The sequence below is a fragment of the Equus asinus genome, chromosome 4 (assembly GCF_041296235.1).
Source record: "Equus asinus isolate D_3611 breed Donkey chromosome 4, EquAss-T2T_v2, whole genome shotgun sequence".
In the NCBI taxonomy this organism is placed as follows: domain Eukaryota; kingdom Metazoa; phylum Chordata; class Mammalia; order Perissodactyla; family Equidae; genus Equus; species Equus asinus.
The window spans coordinates 53671903-53695501 of record NC_091793.1 but is presented as its reverse complement, the minus strand read 5'-3'; the positions used below and the strand labels follow the sequence as shown (position 1 = coordinate 53695501).

The 23599-nt window shown below is 42.7% G+C and overlaps 1 long non-coding RNA gene across 1 annotated transcript; it reads right to left on the bottom strand.

Moving 5' to 3' along the window:
* Positions 1-3627: 3627 nt before the first annotated feature.
* Positions 3628-23279, bottom strand: LOC139045175 (uncharacterized). Its single transcript, XR_011503063.1, has 3 exons — positions 23013-23279; positions 7223-7418; positions 3628-4440 (listed from the first exon to the last, which is right to left on the bottom strand). It is a non-coding gene; the product is annotated as an uncharacterized lncRNA (long non-coding RNA).
* Between the last annotated feature and the right edge of the window lie 320 nt (positions 23280-23599).

Below are 23599 nucleotides of genomic sequence, written 5' to 3'. Positions count from 1 at the left end.
CAGTGTGGTCCAGAGACCACGCTTGGGTTGGTGTAGGTGTTAAGAGACAGTTGTGGTGGCAGTGATGGGGGCTTTGTGTTCCCTCAGTCACAGCCATGACATCTATTCTTGAAATCACTGGTCCATTTGCAGCCTCTTGCCTGCCCCTCTTCCTGACTGTGGCAGAGGTAGCAGCTCTTCTGGCAGGCTGGTTTGGCAGTGTGTTCTGGGTCCTGAGGCCCAGCTCAGAGCTAGCTCCTGTAGCCTTTTCAACGGTTTTATAGGCACCCAAATCTCTTTCTAATTAAATAATGAGTCTTTTCGGTCTCCTGTGGCTGAATCTTAACTGATACACTCCTAATCACACTAAGAATCAATCTGAAGTCCTCGCCAAGGCCTACAAGCCGGGCTGGTCTGGCTCTTAGCTACTCCTGTCTCCCCGACTCTGCTCAGCCGTGCTGCACTTCTGCACTCTTGAACAGTGCTCTTCCTGAACACACTAAGCTTGCCCCTGCCTAGGGCTTTTGCACCTGCTGTTCTTACTTGCTTAGATCTACAGCAGGACCCTTTTTTTGTGTTTTTTTTTGGTGAGGAAGATTCACCCTGAGCTAACATCTGTGCCAGTCTTCCTCTATTTTGTATGTGAGTCACTACCACCACACGCCTTGACGAGTGGTGTAGGTCTGTGCCCGGGAACTGAACCTGCGAACCCCAGGCCACCAAAGTGGAGCACGTGAACTTAACCACTATACCACGGGGCTGCCCCCTATGGCAAGACTCTTGCTTTTTTTCATGTCCCTGCTCAAATAGCACTTCTTCAGAGGTCTTCTCTGACCACCTATCTACAATATCACTTCCTGTCACTCTTGTCCCTTTATCTTCCTTTACTCTTCTTCTTTATACTTAATATCTATCATAATAGTATATATTTGGTTAAAGTGTGCCTGCCCCATTGGAAAATAAGCTCTCTGTTTTGTTAGTTGCTTATCCTCAGAGGGTCAAGCAATTCTTGGCACACAGTAGGCGCCCATAAATATTTTTTAATAGATTCCCATTTTACAGGTGGGAAGACTTGAGGCAAAAAATGATTAAAGGCCTTGTCCAAGCTCACAGAGGAGTGGCAGCCTGATGTGGGCACACTTGCTCATAAGCAGGACACCACGTTGCCTCCCCAGCGTAGCTTGCCTCCAGTCAAGCACCTGAGGACTCACTCAGAAGAAAGACTGATAATACTGTTGAGGGTGGGGGGTGGGTGCAGCAGGAAGGTTGAAAAAGAAAAGGAACAAACAGCTTAAGCATTGTCTGTCCAGGAGAGGGATGTCCTGACCCACAAACACAATGGCCTGTGTGTGAGGCAGGCGCATCCCTGTGGTGGGGCCAGGTGGCAAAACGGAAGAAGAGAGATGGCCCAGTGCCCCGCCTGTGAGGCCATCCAACTACCTCCTCTGCTCAGCCCAGCCTATTCTGGAACCACCCGGCCGGCTGCTTCCCAATCTCCAAATATGCTGAAGTGCCCTCGAAATTACCCTCTCCCTACTCAGCACCTGGACATTCTCTCTATGGTTGTGGATTTTTTTAATCCTACAGGGGCTGGTTTTTACTCTTCTTTATTCATTTCTCCTTTTTTCACTTTTCTCTTTTTCTTCTCTGTTCTGTCCTTACAGTTTAATAAACAAAAGCAGCCCAATGTTAACTTTATAACACATTAATTTAAATTCAGAAGTAACAAAAAGTGTGAACTTATTCACATTTCCACTTCAAGCCACCAGAGAGGGAGGTTATAGTTTTGTATCATCGGCGCTTTTTGTCACTGGCCAGGGTCAGGGTCTCCCTCATTTTCTCTCACACAGAACCTTATTGTATCTTTCGGGGAGTCCTCGGGCCTGTGGAATGATTCAGTTCTGAACTCAGACAAACCTTGGCTCCAATACCCGCCCCGCCTATGAGTTTCTCACTTCTCTCAGCCTGATTCCTAATCTGTAAAATCAGAACCAAAAAATCTTCCTTGCTGAGGTTTGTGAGTATTAGAGAGAATGTATAAAAGAACTTGGCACGAGTAATACAACATAATCCAACCACCAAAGGAAAGCAAGAATTTCTCTTTTTCCCTTACGTTAAAGCATAATAACATGAAATGATTATTCTCTGATTGCACATGGAATTAATTTGCACAATTTGTTTCCCAAACATACATGCTTCCTACTGGAGAGTGCACACACTTTTTAAAAAACTTTGGTTCAAGTGCTTGTTGCAAGATATTTTCTTTTAAATATGATTTAAATTGATACTCTATTTTCTTCTGTACTGTACCTGAATTTCCTAAAAGCTTAGACTTTCATAAATGTAAGATAGATTTTTTGGTCTGAATTTAAATTTGATAGTGTCACCCTGTGCTAGCGTAGCCATTTCTACTTAAACTGAACAGCTTTGCTATTGTCTTCTCCCATAACGAAGGCAGATCAACCCAAATAAGACAGTACCAAGAATTATACAATTCTGATGCTCTGTGCTGACTTCAGTGTCTTCCATAAATAACCTCTAATTGTTTTTTTTTTAAAGATTGGGACCTGGGCTAACAACTGCTGTCAATCTTTTTTTTTTTTTTTTCCCTGCTTTATTTCCCAAACCCTCTGGTACATAGCTGTATATCTTAGTTGCAGGTCCTTCTAGTTGTGGGATGTGGGACGCCGCCTCAACGTGGCCTGACGAGCGGTGCCATGTCCTCGCCCAGGACCCGAACCCTGGGCCGCCGCAGCCGAGAGCGCGAACTTAACCACTCGGCCACGGAGCCGGCCCCCCTCTAATTGTTAATACATGATACTTACTAGGATGCAGGGAGTGGGCACTCAAACATTCTGATTGAAGCAACCTCCTCGAGAGCTACTTGGCTTAACAGAGTTCTTTACAAGTTCATACCCTTGACTCCAGTGACTCCAGTTATAGAAATCTATTCTAAGGAAATAGTCAAGGTTTGATCAAATATTTTTGAATAAGGACAGTGATCAAAGCATCACTTTAAAATAGAGGATTGTAAACATCCTAATTGCTCAATAATAGAAGAATAATTAAATAACATATTATATGTCCATTAAAAATCATTTTGGCAGCTGGCCCAGTAGTGTAGTGGCTAATTCCCTGTGCTCTGCTTCAGCAGCCGGGGGTTCATAGGTTCAGATCCCGGGTGCAGACATGGCAGTGCTTGGCAAGCCATGCTGTGGCAGGCGTCCCACATATAAAGTAAATGAAGATGGGCACAGATGTTAGCTCAGGGCCAGTCTTCCTCAGCAAAAAGAGGAGGATTATCAGAGGATGGTAGCTCAGGGCTAATCTCCCTCAAAAAAAAAGAAAAGAAAAGAAAAAAGATTCAAAAAAGGAAAAAATCTTTCTGGAAAATATGATTTAATAGCACTGGAACACTTTGGAATATAATTATAAGTTAAAAATGCAGAACAATATGTAATAATATACCTATAATATACATAACAGTATAATAGATCATATGTATATGATACAATCCCAATTTTGTAAAGGAAAGACCATGCATATAATGCATAGAAAAATAAATGACAAAAAATATGGGAAAATGTTAACAGTACTTATACCTGGGTGGTAAGAACTTTATTTTCTTTTTGTAATTTTCTGTATTTTGCCAATTACCTACAATAAAAACCATTATTTTGATGGTCAGGAAACAAGTAATAAAATGAACGAAAAATAAATGTAAGGGATTTGAAGTGACTTTTAACCCTTGAATTGAAGCCTCACGCGGCAGGTTGGAGCAGTGGTTGCCAAGCCGAGTGCAAGCCTGCTCTCACGGCAGCTGTGATGCAGGAGCCACTGCTTCCTGCCGGCCTCGTGGCCCAGACAAGATGAGAGGGCAGGAGCGCCGAGGATTGACCACGGGCCTCTTCTGGGCTTGCTGCCCCAGAGAGAGCCATTCCTTACCCCGTACACCCAGGCAAACGATCTGTGTTCCTATCTTCTACCTTAGACTGAATGTTCGTGTCCCCCCCAAAATTCATATGTTGAAAAATCACCTCCAATGCGATGGTAGTAGGACGTGGGACCTCTGGGAGGTGATTAGGTCCCGAGGGTGGAGCCCTCATGCATGGGATTAGTGCCCTGGTAAACAGGACTTCAGAGAGCTCCCCGGCTCCTTCCACCATGTGGGGACACAGCAAGAAGTCAGCATCTATGAACCAGAAAGCAGTCTCTCACCAGACACCAAATCTGCCAGGATCTTGATCTTGGACCTCCCAGCCTTTACGACTGTTAATATAAATAAACATCTGTGGTTTATAAGCTACCCAGTCTGTTGTATTCTTTTATAGCAGCCAAAATGATGGACTAAGACGTCTTCACTCACTCCTTCCGGATGCTTTCAATTTCCTGGGATCCACTAGTGTCGGGCCACTGTCCCAGCTCTGGAAATACAACGTCAGCTGTTGCCTTCCTGGAGCTCTGGAGGGAGAAACAGAGAACAGATAGTAAAACAAGGCGCTGACTGCCACAGGGAGGTGGAACCGGGATGTGTGAGGGCTCAGAGGCACCTTAGCCCAGCCTATAATCACCGGGGAAGGCTTCCTGGAGGAGTTGATCTATATTTCACATTTATTCCAAATGCACGCTATGTCTCTAAGCCCTGTAGTCCCGCAACATAGCTTAAACATTCTTTTACTTGTCCTTACTCAATTCCATCTCCCATTCTGCTTACAGACTTCCAAACCTTCCCCTTCTTTCTTCATATAGCTCACAACCTCCTCACTCTCAGCCATCCAACCCATCTTTCCAGAAAAAGTTACATTCCTCTTTTTTTGTACCAATCAGAATTACCTAATTGCCAGCTTTCCATTTTTGCCTTCCCTACCAGGAAACTCAGAGTTAAAATTAAGAGTTCAATTGCTGTTTTATACCAGATTCTCTGCCTTCTAAATTATTTGTGATTTTTTTTTTTTTTTTGAGGAAGGTTAGCCCTGAGCTAACATCTGCTGCCAATCCTCCTCTTTTTTACTGAGGAAGACTGGCCCTGAGCTAACATCCGTGCCCATCTTCTACTCTATATGTGGGACACCTGCCACAGCATGGCTTGCTGAGCAGTGCGTAGGACCCAGGATCTGAACTGGCAAACTCCGGGCCACCCGGCCGGCCCCATCTGATGGGGTTTCTTGATGTAGCTTCCAGCCTCTCTATAACCTTGCTATGTGACTATCTCTTGTCTATAGACATGCAAATAATTCCTGTCTGGTGGACAGGTCACCCTTCTCTTCCCACTACGCCACCCCCTACCCTCCCATCCCCGTGGAAAAAGCCAGTTTTACAGTCATTTCTTAAACTGATTTCAATATTCTTTTACTCCATATAAATTTGTGCTTCTTTGACTTCAAATCAGTTGTAACATCTTTACAATTTCCTCATTAAAAAATATAATAATAATCTTTGACATGTCTTCACTTTATCTATCTTAGAGTCTTGATTTTTACTTTTTTTGAAAATTATTCTTAACACTTAGCTTTTGAAAGATACAGACCATCTTTCCTAGTTCCACTTTCCCAATCACCCGTTTAAATTTCTCTGCTCACCCCACACCATTAAAAAAATATCTCTTGCTCTCATTGACCCTACACTGCAGCCATTCTGAAAGGAATCACGACACTTTGCAGTCTCATCTGGCTGTGACTTGCTGCAAGGATAGTGTCATGTCCGAGGGATATGTCCTGGTGGAAAGACAGAGACTCTATCTCATGGTCTCATTGGTGCAACCAGAACTGTCCCCGTCACAGATGTTGCTGACCTTGCTTTCAGTATTTTGTGTAGATCCTTTCTTTCTTCTTCTTTGTTTAAATCCTGGAGGAGGAAGCCGGACTGCAGCAGTACTGATGTCCATGCAACCACAGCTGTCCCTCCTTCTGTGCTTATCAAAGTGCCTCGCCCTGGTGGGGAGAGCTGCCAGCTATGCCCCTGACCAGCCCTCTGTCAGGTGGAGTACCCAGAACTCAGCTCTCTGCTCTCCTCTTTCTCTAGAGCACTCACTCTCAGGTGCTTTCATCTAGTCTCAAGGCTTTATAGAGAGCCCGTTCACCGAAGCCTCCCAAATGTATTTCTCCAGCCCAGACTGCTCCCTTGAAATCCAGATTTGCATATCTAACCGCCTCCTCCATATCGCCCCTTGGAAATTGAAATGGCACATCCAACTTAACATGTTCGAAACGGAGCTCCTGGTCTTGTCTCCCCACCTCCTAAACCTGCTCCTCCCTCAGGCCTGCCCATCTCAGCACAAGGCAGCTTCCTCTCTCCAGGTGCTGGGTCAGAAACGGACCCATCCTTCGTCCCCACCCCCACCCCTGTCTCTTACATTCAGTCCATTTGCACGTCCTGTTGGCTCTCCTTTCAGGCTGTGTCCAGACTCCCAGCCCTTCCCACCACTGCCCCTGCTACCACCCCATCTCAAGCTGCCATTGTCTCAAGCTGCCATTGTCTCTTGCCTGGATATTGCCTCCGAACTGATGTCTTTACTTTTGCCCTTGCCCCTACAGTCTTTTTTTTGTTTGTTTTTTTTGTGAGGAAGATTGGCCCTGAGCTGACATCTGTTACCAATCTTCCTCTTTTTGCTTGAGGAAGATTGTTGCTGAGCTAACACCTGTGCCAGTCTTCCTCTATATGGGATGCTGCCATGATTAGTGGTGCTATGTCCACACCCCGGATCCAAACCCACGAACCCTGGGCCGCCAAAGCAGAGTGTGCGAACTTAACCATGACGCCGTCTGGGCGGCGTCCCTACAGTCTATTCTTAACGCGGCAGCCAGGACAATTTCTAGAAATGCAAGTCAGATCATGTCACTCCTTTGCTCAAAACCCTGCGATGACGCTCCATCTCTTTCAGAGGTAAAGCCAGAGTCCTGAGGGTGGCTGTCAGGCCCTACGTGATCTGCCCCTGAGCGCCCCCATAACCCGGACCTCTCTCCCACCTCCGCTTGCTCGCAGCTCCTGCCTCCTTGCTCATCCTTGAGTATCCTGAGCACACTCGCCTGGAGGCCTCAGCACTCTCCATCTCTGCCTGGAAGGCTCTTTGCCGGGACATCTGCAGGGCCTGCCCTCTCCTTTCCGTCAGACCATTGATCAAATATCGCTTTCTCAGTGAAGCCTTCCCCGACTCCTTATGTAACATTACCACTGCCCCAGCCCTGCCCTCCGGCCCTCCGGTGCCACCGTGTGCCTTCATTTCCCCCCAGCACTGCATCCTCACCTGACGCTCCGGGTTCTTCGCTTTGTTCGTTGTCTGCCTCCACAGGGAAGGCTGCCCGTAATGCAAAGTTGACCACAGTTCTCGTTATTGAAAGGCAGGGTAACGTCACATTTATGACCCCAGGTCATAAAGTCAGACTGCTGGGTTCGAGTCCTGGTTCTCTCACTCAACCTTTCTGTGCCTCAGTTTTCTTAATCTATAAAATAAGGATAATAAAAGTACTTTGCTCATAGCCTAGAAGTAAGGACTAAATAGGATAACGTACTTGCAGTGCTTAGAACAGCGCCTGACACAGGGAAAATGTACAAACGAGGATTTACTGCCTTGGTTCCAGGGCTGCCGATCAGGCAGGTATTTGGTCGTGTTCCCTTCTCATTTCCTTTTTTTCCCTCTTTTCTTTTTTATTCTCGCTAAGTGTCCGGCATTAATTTGGTACTTAGGGTGGATAAGTGAGGATTGGCTTGAATAGCTTCACCTGCTCTTAATACCCAGAGACACTGCAGAATATCCAAGCAAAACTCTGGCTTCCTTTGCTCCTTGGGGCAAGTGGCAGAAAAGAGCTAATAGCAACCCCTGAGTTTTACACATTTATAATCCAGGCACTGAGAGGCTGACTTAACTCTCTCGGTCCCCAGGCCATTGGCCCATTGGCCAAATAAAGGCCAGGTGTCCACCTCTGGTCCAATCAACCACGGCGAGGGCATAGCGTCCTGGAGGCATGGAGTCGTTATGGGGAAGCTCCCACTGTCACAATAGGGATGAAGTCAGCAGAGACAATTTCTGAAATAAAGGGGTGAGGAGAAGAGTATGCCATAGGCATCCACTGCATTGGTGCAATTTTATTACAGAAAATGTTTGAGATTTTCCACAATGTTTACCAGATTTGAGTCAAAATGGGAAGATGGACCCATAACAAAATTGTATATTTCAGCTTCTTCAAAGAAACTTTATATCTTGAGTATTTGAAGAGACTCTAATTTCTTGAATATTTTGCATGGCGAATCCTGCCCTTTGAGAAGGACATGTAGTTGACTTGGTGAGCTGGGGTTGGTTGGTTTGTCTTTGTTTTTGTTCCTTTCTTCTATATTTAGATTAGGAGAAAACTGCAGCTACATTAGGAATTGTATGGTCTGGCAGTTGAGGTTTCTATATCTTTCTGCTGATTGATGAACTTCCACTATCTAAATTTTTGTTAACCGTAAACTAACATTTACTAATATCTTTATGAATACACGCACTGGGTGCCTGAGCCAGCCTGGCAATGCATCACAACCACGACCAAGGACGGAACAGACTGCTCTCTCCCCTGCTAGGGAGTTTGTAGATTAAAAAAAAATTATTTCATCTTGCTCAACATGGCTTGTGCATCCTTCCATAAAGAGTGCCAGACTAGGAGCTCTAAGTCTTGTGACTGAGTAGCTGCTATGCTCTGTGACACTAGACAGGTCACAGTTGCTGTGGCTACAGTTTTCCCCATTTGTACAATAAATTGATTAGAATAGATGTCTAAGGGCTCTCCCATCTTCAGAAATCTCACTTTGCTTGTTGTGAGTCTCAGAGCAGATGAGTGAGCAGCCATTTACAGGACTAACACTTATGGTAAGGGCAGGAGAGCAAATACAGTAAAGAGTCTTGAGCCCCTGAAAATACACCTAGACAAACTGTTAACAAAACAAACCTCAGTTTATTCAAAGTTGCTGCAGTCGGAGAGAATAGCGCCTTCACGGCCTCAAGAGGGGAGGGCAGAGAGGACGAGCCAGGGTTTGGGCAGTCTGGGCTCACAACCGGGCAAATCTGTGAAATAACACTTTAGGGTTGGCGGATATAGTGAGGTGAGAATCCTGAAGTGGGTCTTGATAAGTAAACCGTGGTTTGATTTGCAGGGATTTCCTGAAGCAAACAGTGAAGTTCTTTATTGGCTGATGGTTTTATCTTCTCTGGGCAAAGTTTCCTGGAACAAGTAACTAAGTCATGTTGCCACAGGTGGTCTCGGTTCTCAGCCCTTCTAACCATATCATGTGGATGCAGGTGCCACCGTTCTCATGAACTTCAAGCTGATACAGAACAGAATAGCCTGCAGCAGAGAGATGTTTGGTGGAAGCTCTCCTCCTCTCTCTTCAGCTCCACACTCATATAGTGAACTTCCTACTCGACATCTCTTCCTGGATGCGTTATCTATTTCTCAAATGCCAAAGAGAACTCTCCTCGATATGCTCCATTTCAGTAAATGGCACCATCATCTATCCAGTTATTTAAGCCAAAAACCTAGGTGCCTTTCTTTTCCTCATTCCCCCCACATACGAAAACAAGTCTTTTGGTTAAACTTCCAAAATGTACACTAAAGTCAACCACTTAACATATCCGATGTGAACACTCTAGTTCAAGCCATCATTATCTCCTGCCCAGGAGCAGTCATTACATAAAATGTCGCAGTGGTCTCTTGTCTTCCTAGAATACGCGTGTTCATTCCCGTGTCGAGGTTTTTGTGTTGTCTCGTCTGTCTAGAGCACTGTTCCGCCAGGCCTTCCAGTAGCCCCTTCCCACTGCTGAGATCTCATCACTGAGAGTCTTTATTTCCTCAGTAAGGACTTTCCCGAGTCACCCTAACTAAAGCTGGCCTCTCTCGCCTATCATTCTATCCCACTGCCATATTTGCTTTATTTTATAGTACTTAGCAATTTCTGGAACTATGTTATTCTATGCTGTGTTTCCTGTCTGTACCCAGTAAATATGAACTCTATCAGGGTAGAGATCCCACACGGTATGTGCCAGGCTCTGCATCCCCCCGCCTTAAACAGAACCTGGCACACAGCAGATTCGCAAGAAGTAATTGTGGAATTATTTGAGAAGAAATTTTCAAAAAATAATAGATGAATGGATGAATGAAATTATGGATTAATATATTAAATATTTTAAAAGTAATAACCGTTCAGTGGTAATATAGTCAAAGACGCTAAGTCTGTAATCTCTCTGTCCTCATGAATGGCTGAACATGCTCATCTCAGCACTTTGGTTAATTAAATTAATTAACATCCAGTGAATCCCAATGTTAAGTAATAAAATTCTTTTCATGATGGAATTGAGTATTATCAGATTCATAATAGGTACTTTCATTGGACTATGTAAAGAGGCGAGAAAGGGAGAGTGGTTAGTGAGGGGAGGTTCAGGGAGCCTCGGAAAGGCCGACTAAGGAGCTCAGAGCTAAAACAAAATCACTAGGAAAGTTTGGCTTAAAACTTAAGAACCTCCCTGATTTAATAGTATCTATTTATTTATGCAGAAGCTAAATGTTAAAATAACTTTCTGGGGTTTTGCAAATACACTTAAAATGCTATTTCTTTATCTCACAATAGCAAAATTGAATTTTAATGATTAAAATGAAATATACTGATTTTTACATATGCCTTCCTCATGCAACTTAAAGGGAGCTGGTTTTCAGTTGATGCTGGGGAGGGGCTCCCCCAGGCAGTGCTCCGGGAAGGACCCCTGGCCATGGTCTAATGTCGTCGAGTTATGTGAGTCAAGAAAGCATAGTGCCATCATGAGAGGAAGCAAATGCTAGTGAAGGTCTGAGAAACAAGCAAAGAGATGAGTCTGGAAAGAGCTGATGGAGAATTCAGGAAGCTGGTCTACTTCGTATAGGCTTCAATAGATGGAGAGCATATTTTTAAAGCTACAGAACTAGGCCAGAAACTCCTTAACAAATATTTGTTGAGCGCCTACTGTCTTCCAGGCACTGAGCTGGCAACAAGACTATCAAGATTAATAATAATAATAATAATAATAATTAAAGTTTAAAAAGCTGCCGTCCTTGCCCTTCAGGTTCTTGTTGTTAAGTGACTATACGGACAGAGACCTAAATGGGGTCCAATCACCCAAGGCCTCATGTCCCAGTGTTTGTGGTTTGAACTTTATTCTGGGACAATGAGAAGCTGTTGGAGGACTGAAGCAGCAGATGGCATGATTAGATTTTCATGTTACGGAGAATGATTGGTCCGTGGGAATGTTAAGGATGATGTGGGTGTGAAGTTGGTAGTGGAAGTTAGGTAGTGGAGGCTGAGAAATTGAGAACCCATTTAGAAGGCTGCCGCAGTAAACCGAGCAAAGAGACGGTGGCGCCCGGAACCAGAGAGCTGCCCTGGAGATGAGAGACACAGCGGGAAACAGTAAGGAGGCAGAATTGACAGGACCCAGGGAACGGTTTGATAACAGGAAGTGCATAATTAGGGAAAAGGAGGGGTCAAGGCTGAACACTGGTTTGGCAGAGAGAAGATGAAAAGTTCATCAAAAGGATTTTGGCTTTTACTTATTTATTTTTTGAAGTTTTACACCCTGTAGGTTTTTGATGAAACATTTATTCCAAACAGGCATTTAAGAGAAATCTCTACTGTATTAATTTCTTTCAAAACATGTGCTACTGTACGGGCCGGCCCGGCGGCACTGTGGTTAAGTTCGCACATTCCAATTCAGCAGCCTGGGGTTCACCAGCTGGGGATCCGGGTGCATGCGGACCTACGCACAGCTTCTCAAGCCATGGTGTGGCAGGCGTCCCACATATAAAGTAGAGGAAGATGGGCACAGATGTTAGCTCAGGGCTAATCTTCCTTAAAAGAAAAAAAAAGTGCTACTGTAGGGGCTGGCCCAATGGCATAGTGGTTAAGTTTGCACTCTGCTGCAGTGGCCTGGGGTTCAAAGGTTTGGATCCCAGGCACAGTCCTACACACTGCTCATCAAGCCATGCTGTGGCAGTGTCCCACATACAAAATAGAGGAAGATTGGCACAGATATTAGCTCAGCAACAATCTTCCTCAAGCAAAAAGAGAAAGATTGGCAACAGATGTTAGCTCGGGGCCAATCTTCCTCACTAAAAAAAAAAAAAAAGTACTACTGTAAATTGTTTGTGATTAGAAATCAGCAAATAGCAAGAAGGGAACTTTTCTTAATTACAAACTTCCTTATCATTCTACTTAAGATTTTGAAGTAAATCAATTAATGTATTTACAAAAAGACTTGTAAAGATACTTGTATTTTATGTGTGTCCACTAAGCAAACTCTTTATGTGGTTGGCAAATGTATAGTTCTCAAGTTTTGAAAGAAAACTCTGAGTGTGAAGTCCTGGGTAGTAGTGATGAGATCATGCATTATTTGTTTTATACAGACAAACTCTAAGTTATCCAGACCAGAAATGGTCTAACCATAATCTTCTCTAATCTCATGTTCCAAAAAAGTACCCTTCAATTAGACAAATAATTACATTCAGTCAATTCTTTCATACATCAGCCAATCAAATAATATTAACAGTCTCTAATATTAAAAAAAATTAAATTTTGAGTTTTTTTAAAAAACAAAAGCAAAGAAAGGAAACAGGCCTTTCAATTGTATCCAAAAGTATAGAAAAGTGATCGTTATTATTGTGTTAAATATTTCCCAGTGAATTTTTTATACCAAGACATGAAAACTCAAAATAAACCTGTGATTACATATGTTTATACATTTTTAGCAGAGTTTCTAGAGTTTACAAATTATTTCGATTGGTATTTTATAATGCAAAGACTTTATAAGTCTTTATTCATTAAAAAGATTTTCTAAATAAATGTAATTAGTGTGTAGGCAATACATTGGGCAAAGATGAGGTCAAGCTCATAAACTTGAAAATAGAGTTTAAGTTCATTATAAATCTATAAAATCTAGGGGCCGCCCCAGTGGCATAGTGGTTAAGTGTGCACTTTCTGCTTCTCCGTGGCCTGGGGGTCACTGGTTCGGATCCCAGGTTCAGACATGGCACCGTTTGGCAAAAGCCATGCTGTGGTAGGCATCCCATGTATAACGTAGAGGAAGATGGGCATGGATGTGAGCTCAGGGCCAGTCTTCCTCAGCAAAAAGAGGAGGATTGGCAGTAGTTAGCTGAGGGCTAATCTTCCTCAAAAAAAAAAAAGAATAAATTTATAAAATCTATAAGAAATGATGCCCTTGCAGATAGGCAAAATCATCGTAAAAGATAAGCTCATTGCCTGGGGAAACCCTGGTTAGGGCCTAATAGATTGCATTAATATTTTCAAAAGATAGGAAGTAATAAACATACAAAAATATGACAATAAAGGCAAGCCGGGTGCCCAGGATTTGGCTCTCCTCCGTCCATGGAGAGTGGGAGCCTCGCACGGGACTCGGTCTGCGGACAGACTATCGGCAGCTCCAGAGCTTCCTGTGGGAGGGACTTGTGGAGGCAACCCTCCACCGTGAGAAGCTACAAGCTGGGTTCGAAACTTCATTTGCGAATAAGCACACAGTTTTCACTCCAATTTCGCTGTTATTTAAGTCACTTTACGGATCCTGAAGGAGACGGGGGACACTAAAGGGCCCTCACGCTGTCCTTTGGCGCTCTGTTGCAGAGCTGCCCGTCTCAGCCTGTCTTGGGGACACGAAGATTTAGACACATGGGCCCCGATTTCAAATACCTATTATATCAGCTATGGTTATGGTACTTTCATAAAATTACTCAATCTTTCTACGTTTTGGTTTGCTTATCTATAATGAATATAATAATATCTTCATCTTGGTTTGGTTATTTGAATGAAGATTGAATTTGTAAAAATGCCGAGCAGCAATGATTAAATGTTATTTACTATTATAATAGCTCAATAAACTCAATACTTAAGTCATTTTGTCGCCCCCACCCCAAAATTTCCTTACCACTGTGTTAATTTTCTGTTGCTGCTGCAACAAATAAGCACAAACTCACTGACTGAAAACAGCATAAATGGATTATCTTACAGCTATGGAAGTCGGAAGACCAGAATGGGTCTGCCTGGGCTAAAATCAAGGTGTTGACAGGGCTGTGTTTCTTCTGAACTGCTAGGGGAGGATCGCTTTCTTTTCTCTAGCTCCTAGACAGCATCCTTGGTTTGTGGCCCCTAGCTGGCACTCACATCCTTTGGACCTCTGCTTCTGTCATTACATCTTCTTCTCTGACTCTGACACTTCTGCCTCTCTCTTATAAGGACCCTTGTGATTATGTCGGGCCTAGTGGATAATTCCAGATAATTTTATAATCCTCCCATCTCAAGAGCCTTAATTTAACCACAGCTGCAAACTCCCTCTCACCATGTAAGGTAAAATATTCACAGGTGTATTAGGGTTCTCCAGAAAAAGGGAACCAATAGTAGATAGATAGATAGATAGATATACACACACAATTTATTATAAGGAATTGGCTGTCGTAATTATGGAGGCTGACACATCCAAAATGTGCAGCGTGGGCCAGCAGCCTCAAGACCCAGGAGCGCAGATGGTGCAGAAAAAGTGCAAAGGCACTCTGCTGGCGACTTCCCTCTCGCTCAGGGAGGCTAGTCTTTTGTTCTATTCAGGCCTTCGACTGATTGCACAAAGCCCACGCACATTATGGAGGGTAAGCTGTGTTCAACTGTTTAAACGTTAGTCTCAACCACAAACAGTCTCCAATTTGACACATAAAATTAACTGTGACGTCAGGTTTCAGAGATTAGGATTTAGACATCTTTGGGGAGCGTGATTATTCTGCCTACCGCAAATCCCTCTCTCTCGATATCCACATATTGAGCTCTCTGCTAACCAATAAACCTATTCAAACAACTTAGCCCAGTTTCTGCTCCTAAGGAGCTCGCATTTGGTGGCGAGGACACATAAATTGATAAGTACCATGCAACGGAGTAGGTGTAATGATACGGTTACGTGCAGTGCGCCAGGGTAACACAGAAGAGGGGCAAGTAGCTCAGCCTGAGGGTGGGAACTGCAGGTGGAGAAGGGGGGGTGACAGAGAAGGCTTTCCAGAGGGGCAACGCTGCCGCTGGATTTAAAGGATATGTGGGAGTTAGCAAAGGGAAAGGCACTGCAGGCAGAGGAGTCAGCGTGAGCAAAGAGAAATACCCGCTCCTCCCGTCGGCTCCTGCGTCACCTAGCAGCTTCCTCGTTATAGTTTAACTTCCCTTGAAGGTTTTCTTCTATGAGAAAAGAGTATGTTGGCCAGAGAACTTAATGCCCAGTTCTCTTGGCAATGATGTTTCTCAGTGTAAATGAGTGAGTGACATTCAGGTGTAGTAGCTATCAGTCTTTGCAGTACGGTACGCACTACTGGCTACTGCCAACCAACCATCTGGCCCTTATTCCTTTATAACGGAAATCCCATTTTGTTCAGAGATTTTAGTAGCAATGTATGTACTCAGGGAAAGTGGGTCTCTTCTTAGCCCCAAGGGACAAATTGTGAGTGTTCTAATTCAATGGAAGTATCCATTCCTTTTTGTTGTGATTAGTTTAAGGGAGACAGGTGACACAGTTGTGGCCATTGAGACAAAAGAGAAAAGAGAATTTGGTTTGGGAGCTTCTAGAAAATATTTCCCTTCCGATAAAAAGAGAGATACATGAGGAGAGGCTTTCAGCCCTTCTTTCTTTGTTTTTTAACTTTTGAGAATGAGATGTGTGGAGCTTAGGCAGCTATTTTGTTACCATGAGGTAAATATTCTGACACATCAAGCATAAGAGTGGAAAGATGAAAAGAGCCTGGAGCTGTAGAGACATCATCGAGCAGCTGAACCAAAGGTGCTGGGCGGAAACCAAGGAAGACTTCACGTTGCGTGCCTTTAGAGTTTATCTGCAAAATAATCAAGGCTGTGTTACCTAGATTAGCCCCTTCTACATTATTTATAAAAGAGCATTTGTTGTTTATCTTTTTATAGTCTAATATGCCACACTCCAGCAGGATGTAGGGAGAAGAAAGAAAAGCCTACCCTGGGAAAAAGTGTAGTTATTTTAAACATTTTCTAAACCTTTTCTATAACTACTAAGGTTTGGACTTAAAAATCAAGAAAAATTACCTCGTCTAACACTCTCTCTTTCTCCTCCAATCTTTGGAACTTTCCTCTTCTACTTAGGTCTTAGATATTAAGGAAACTGTTTTACTTGTAGTATTTTTGCACCTAAGCATTATATTAGAAAGATTCCAACTGTGCACAAAATTGTTATTTTTAAAGACATGCAGAGATGTTTAAATTTAGAAACAGTATGGTTTAGTCTTCCTTTAGATTTTGACTCATATTTCGACATATGAAATTATATGTAATATATATTACATATTTGCATATGAAATTAGAGATTTGACTCATATTTCTACATATGAAATTATATGTATATGAGATTCTCTAAAAAATGTGAAGTTTGTACACACACAACTTTAAAATCATGAATTTCACTGTTTCGAGTGTCACATTAACAAATAGTTAATGAATAAAGAAGTAGAGAATATACTGAAAGTGAGTATTCCACTCAGCACCTTCTTGGTGTTTTTAGACGTCGTTTTGTTATTACTGAAGCTCAGTGCTGCGCTGAGCCGTATGACGCAGCCTTGCATTATATATTGATTTATAGCACATTTAAGTAGCAATTATTCTCACTGCTGCAAAGTGCTTGTGCTCTGCTCACTCAACATGCAAACATTCCAAATTACAGTACATTAAGATGTCAATGACAAAAGGGAACATTCTAAAAATAAAGTGGTTTTAAAGCATTTTATAAAATGGCTAACTCCTCCTTTACCAGTGAGCACAAACTCTATGTTCCTCCAAATGCTTCTTAGAAGCCCTTCTGAGACAAAGAGATGCCCTTCTAATTATTCTACGTGGTGGGTTAGCTTTAAGAAATAGTGTCTCCCTGGCTCTTGAGCATTTGTTATCATAGAATTAGACTTGCTTTTCTAGCAAGGATGACCCTTGCTATGAACAAGGTAGATTAATGCACACTTGGTTGATCTTCTTGATGCCCTTTTCATTTCCATTTTTGGCTACAGCAGTGCATCCATCTGATGTCTGTAGGCACGGCTTACAGTAAGCGACTCTCAGTTCTCATTCATGGCATGAAGGAAATATTCAAAAAGTACTGCTTCTATGTGCCCATAAAACTAATTGGCCACTTCTTTGCCCCTAAGATAGCTTTGAAAAATTTCTCTGAAGTGCCTATGTAAGAGCCAGGAATTTCACTACCATTTGTACAGCTTCTGAAGGCTAATGGATTTGATAAAACACCCTCTTTTCTGGACAGCGTATGAAATATTGTTTAAGGCAAGCCTGATCCCTGATGAGCCCGATCTTTTGGATTGCCTCCCTCAGAGAAGAGCTTTATTAATTTATTCTTCCAACAAATATTTATTGAGCAGCTGTGATGGGGTGGATGCTAGACATGCATCAGTGACCAGGACAGAGCTGGTTCTCTGTCCTTCTGCCTCTCACTGTGGAGGGAGGGGGATGGGGACGAGGCAGGAGTAAGGGAGAGAAAACAGCTCGCAGGAACTGAGGCCCCTCTGCTAGTTACTGTACCGACTACTGTCCATGTGGATCGCAGTTAAACCTCACAGAAACCCTAGGCAGAAGGTATTGCTATAATTATCCACATTTTACAGATGAGGAAATGGGACTTGGAGGAATATCTAACTTGATCAAGATGGGAGAGCTTATAAGCAGCAGAGCCAGGAATTCAACCCCAGTTCGCCTGAATTCAAACTCGATCCACTTAAACACTATACCAAAATGGCTCTCTATTATTTCATGAAGGTAACTACGAATAACATAAAAAAGACTTCGAGTTGAAACACTTCATGTACGTGGCCAACCAATTGGATGTCTTTGGGCTTAAGTGTCAGTGTTTCTCACTGATAGCAAGTGGGTTGTCATCTTAAAGCAAGCCAACCAGAGAGGCCTCTGGAACACAGAATACATACAGACATACAAGATAAAGATATATATATTGTATGTGTGTAATCAGGTATATAACGGGAAAAGTTGACAACGTGTGTGAACAAATGAAGAATTTCAACAGAGAGATAGAAACTTAAGAAATCAAAGCAAATGCTAGAAATGAAAAATATGTTATCAACTACAAAAAATTCACTTCAACGGCTTAAAAGCAGTCTGGACATAGCAGAGAAAATGGTCATTGAACTTGAAGACATTTGGGTCAACAGACATTACCCAAACTGAAACACAAAGAGAAAAGAGAGGTTAAAATAAAAAGAGATCGCAACATCTAAGACCTTTGGAACAGTACCAGTGATCTACAACGTGTAATTGGAGCCCCAGAAGGAGAGATGGTTGGCGGAAGGAGTTTCCAGTAATTTTCCAAAATTCTTTAACGACATCAACTCACAGAACCTAGAAGCTCAGCAAACTACGAGCAAGATAAACACAGAGAAACACACACGCACATCACAACCAAACTGCAGCATTTCTAAAGTGCTCAAAGAAAATAAGTCAGCCCACAATATACCCAGATGATTCCTTAAAAAGAAATACAAAATAAAGACATTTCCAAAAGGCAAAAGTTGAGAGAATCTGTTGAAGGCTGACCTAAACTACAAGAAATGCTAAAAGAAATTCTTTGATCTAAAGGAAAATGGTATCAGATAAAAGCCAGATCAGCAAGAAGGAATAAAAAGCACCTAAAGGCCTAATATATCTTTTTTATATTTTTTGTTTCACATATATGTTACATATATTTCATATATGCCTAGATAGATAGATAGACAGATAGGGACAGATAGATTCCTGTAACCTGCAAAAACTAGCAGGAAAATATTATGGAAAATAGAGTCCCATTTATAAGGACAAGAAAAAAACCACAAAGTAATTTACAGAATGCTCCTAAGAGTGGTATAGAGTCACTATAAACGTGATTCAGGTGTCAGCAGCAGTGCCCTCACCCTGGAATCCTGTGTTCCAGATCTGATTGGCTCAAACCCTCTATTTCCATGCCCTGAATTCTTGTTCTGTTCCTTCCACGTTTGTATCTATTCCTGTATCTCTGCTGTGACATTGACACAAGTTGGGGCATAGCCCAGGCTCTCTGTTTCCTTTCCCATCCCTGAGGTAATCTTGAAGAAAAAGAATGTATCCAGTAGCAGAAATCGTACTGAAGATAGGAGCCTGCTCATCCCACCTCAGGCAACTGAAGATTGTTTGTAGAGCATTCCTGTTCTAAAATGTTCCTCGTTCATCCCACTGCCAAGATTTTCTCACTGGCTGCTTCACCCATGTACCACTCTTCCTTCCACATCACAGAAGCGTCTCTCTTTGTCCTGCCACCTTTCTGATCCTTTTTCCTCTTTTCCGTCATTTCTCAAGAGCTAAATCAAGTTCTCTCCAATTCTCGTACAGAGAAGCTTAGCGGTCCTCTCGTTGCTCTGCCTCCTGTCAGCAGTCGCATCTTCTTCCGGGAGCTGCTTCATTGCATAACTCCAGGGGCCTCGCTCACATTGCAGTCCATGTAAATGGGGCTCCCTGGAGTTGTACAGTGCACAGATAGAGCAGCAGTATGTGGCAGCCCCACCTCTACTTTATTAAGGAATTTTCCTAATCAAAGAATGTTCTGGTGTCAGCTATTAGGCTAATAATATCCTGACTATATTACATAAAAGACCCACAAAATTTTTTTAGAAGATTAAAAACAGATTAAATAAGTGGAAAGTTATGCCATGTACTTGGATAGGAAGTCTAATGTTGTAAAAATGTTCATTCTTTTCAAATTACTCCTAGGTGTCATCAATTCTAATTAGGATATCAGCATGTTTTTCTTCTTTCGGTTTATGACAATAGTTTTATAACACGTTGGATAATTGAACACGAGAAAATAACAAAAATAGATTTCTGGAAAAAAATAATGAGAATAAATATTAGACCCTATAATGATCACTAACCCATGGCACTGTCATCTATATAGTCATCTAATTAGCTGGTTTCCCATCCAGCTAGCTAGCCAGCTAGCTATCTTTGATCTCTCTTTTGTGGACATCTGAAGCATCTCTTTTCTCTTCTTTCAATAATATCTTCCCCTTTTTCAGGAGCAGGGCATCACTCCCACTATGCATCCTATAGGGTTTTTACGGAGCTGCCAATCATAGGACCCCACTCCTGGCCTAAGGTAGATAAGCAATGTAGGCAGGATCAATCAGTGTAAGCTCCTCTTGACCACAATGATTGGCCCAGGGATGGTTAAATGACTCAGGTCACTCAGAGTTTTCCCTGGAAGTATTCAAAATGAAGCAGAGAAAATATATCATCTTCTGGGAAAGATAACTGGGATGATATAAGCCTAGGACTGCTGGCAGATATGTTTTCTCCCGGTATAAAAAAGCCCATCTGTTCTAGGAGAGAATGACGCCAAGCAGAAGTAAGTAAATATGAGAGACGGAGTGAGCAAGAGAGAAAATCCTGGAGGTCTTGAGTCCCAGTTTGAATTTCTGAAGCTCCAGAACCTAACTGGTTCCTGAAGTTCTCTGGATTCTCAAAGTTTTCCTGGTATGTGTCTAGCAACATAGACATAGAGATAAAGATAAAGCCACAGGGAATAGTTCACCTTTCTCTGCCCACTTCTCTCCGTTCCCCACCCAAAGGAGGAAAGGAGGAGCTGCACCCTGATTGGTCAGGGTCCCCGATGTGTTTTAGGGTTAGGATTTACTATCGGATGATTTCACTCTTAGCCAACGATGGCGGCTGTGGTGGTGATAAGAGGATTCATGCTTGTAATAGCAGCAGTAGCGGCTCCGCTCCTGAGTGTGCCAGAAGGTGCCTGCTGTGTTGAAGTCTCTCCAGGTATTATTTGCCTCTGGGGTTGAAGCAGAGCTCAGTAGCTTGGGAAAGCTGATGGTATGGAAACCTTCATTGGCATGGAATAATAGAATCTGAGCAGACAAATGGCATAAGTTACTTTGCGAAAACTCCGAGCGAGTCTTACCAAGGGTGGAACTCTCCAAAGTTCTCCTTTCCTAGGAACACTGGGATTCCCCCTTATTTGGGGAAATTCTGGACACACTCTATGTTAGCTTTAAGCTATTTGACTTCAGCTGTGTATTTCTCTGGGTTAGCTGAGGTTACTCAAGGGTAATAAGGCCTCCCAAGTGGCTCCCCACCATTGCGACAGCTCAAGATTCCCGTTCTAACTCTTCCTGGCATTCGTCTCTGCTATTCCCTCTTGTTCGTGTCACCTGGATGTTTTTTTCTCCCTCTCATTTAGGGAGTTAGTGCAACTCTCTAGTGAGTCTTTCTTCTGTCCTGGACATTCATTCATTGATCCATCCATTTACTCAAATCTATATTTAATGAGTACCTACTATGTGCCAGTCATTGTGCCAGTTGCACCCCAGGAGCTTTCAGCCTGGTAGGAAGACAGACATGGAAACACTTCAGTAAATAATTGCTAAATCCCGCTTCATTTAGCAAGGCCTTGATATGGTTCGTCTAGCAACTGTTCCTCAGTGTCTCAATGTTTTCTGCCCTTTCTTTCCTGTGTTACATACCCAGTCCCCGCCAGCGGTCTAGCTGGGGACGCTTAGTTCAACCTGCTAATCATGGGCAAATCCTAGAAGCTCCCCTAACCTCCTTATTACTTGTTTACAAAGCAGTGGAAGAACGACTGCCCCCGCTGTAACACGTGATGCTTCTTCTATAGCAGCCACAGTGCCACAGCCCCCGGCCACAAAGCCAAAGAAACTGCCTGTTTCTAGGGTACAGAAGGAAGTAGGGAAAATTCCATATCCCCGATCCTGCACAACAGTTCCCACTGCCCTACCAAGGATGGCGATGGAAGGGCCGTAGGAGGATGTAGGGTCTTGAAGACAAGGGAGCGAAGTGGCTTCACTGTTGGCTATTGAACATATAATTCCAAACAATAAATTTGCTCTCATAACACAAAACAGAATTCAGTAGTTCATTTACATTAGTTCTTGTATTATCAATGTCGATTGAAAAGTGAGTAACCTTTAAATTTCACTTTTATTCACTTTTGTTTACATTGCCCTCATACTTAAGTTAATTATCATCTTAAAATGCCACCTGCTATGACAGTGGCACGCAAGCTTTAATTACTGTTTAATTTTATAGCAGAGGGTAATTGTGTTTTCTATTGTTTTATGGATTATGTAGTAATCAAAATTGTGATTGACTTCAAAATACCTTTTATTATAATAGTAGTAGAGTGTGCTGTACAAATAGAAATAGTTGAGAAATAAAAATAATTATCCCATTCTTTCCTCTCAGATTCCACTTCCCAGAAGTCACGTCGTTTCATTTAAGCATGTGCAATTTCTTCCTACAAATCCCTCAAATGAGCTTATACTTACACACATACACACACACACACACAATCTTGCACTCAGCTTTCTCCACTTAACAATCTGTTCATGTCATATAAATACTTCATAGTATGGATGGACTGTACATATATAACTGCTTATCTATTGAGGTACAATTAGAATGATTTTTAGATTTTTCACTATTGCAAACACTGCTACAATAAATAACTTTGTAATAAATATTCTTGCATGCTTATGTGATGTATCTGTAGGGCAAATTTCTAGAAATGAAATTGCTGGGTCAAAGAGTTGATGTAATTGAAATTTAGAGAAAGACTCTGAAAATGCCGCCCAAGACGGCTGTCCCAGCCCCTGCCCTCACAGCAGGCATCGTCGAGCATCTGTCCTTAACCTTTGCCAGCGTGGGACAGCATTGTTAGTACAGCATGCATTTCTTTAACCTTCAATGAGATCTAACACCTTACTATACATTTATTAACCATTTGTATTTCTTTTTCTCTAACTGTATTCTTTTTGTGGCTGGATTATTTTATATTGCAGATAATTTCCAAGAAAGGGTATACATGTTTTTGAGTTTCACATTAAATGACTAGAATTTTTAAAGCACACAATTAAAATTAAAATGAGATTGGTGCCAGGGTCATAGATAAGGAGGTAATGACTTTTGATATGAGGAAAAGATACCTGGTCGCGCCCCACTCCCGCAGTGCAAAGCTGCAGTCTGCTTGCATTTGCCGCGTCGTTCTTAACACCCAGCAACGAAAGTCTCAGACACTCATATCCTCTTTAAAAAGCTCACAACATGGCTTATGGCAGCCTCAAACATTGTAGCTTAAAAATGTAAAAATCATACAGGATGGGTTGGCTCAGTGCCAAGAGCACGGAAAGCAGCTTTTCAGAGGTTATATAAGAAAGAGGTAAGGAACAAAGTCATTATGCCATGTGTAAAACGAGCAAGCTGGGATCGGCCCAGATCTCAAGAGCAGCAGTGACAGAAACACGAGGCAGCCGCCAAATACAAAGGAGAAAGTCACTAGCACGGGGGCAGTCTGAATACTGGAACGCGGATCAAAGATTAAGCAAGGACCTGATTATCTTCCTTTAAGTTCAACTGAAGTAGCTCTCCAACACAGGGAGGTCCCTGAGCAGGACAAACCAACTGTTTTAGTTTTCGTTAGTTTGTTTGGCAGTGGTCGTGGTGGGTTTTGGCTGCAAGGGCAGGAGCCTGACTCAAATTAGTTCAGGCTGAAAACAGACGTCGCGCGCTTCTG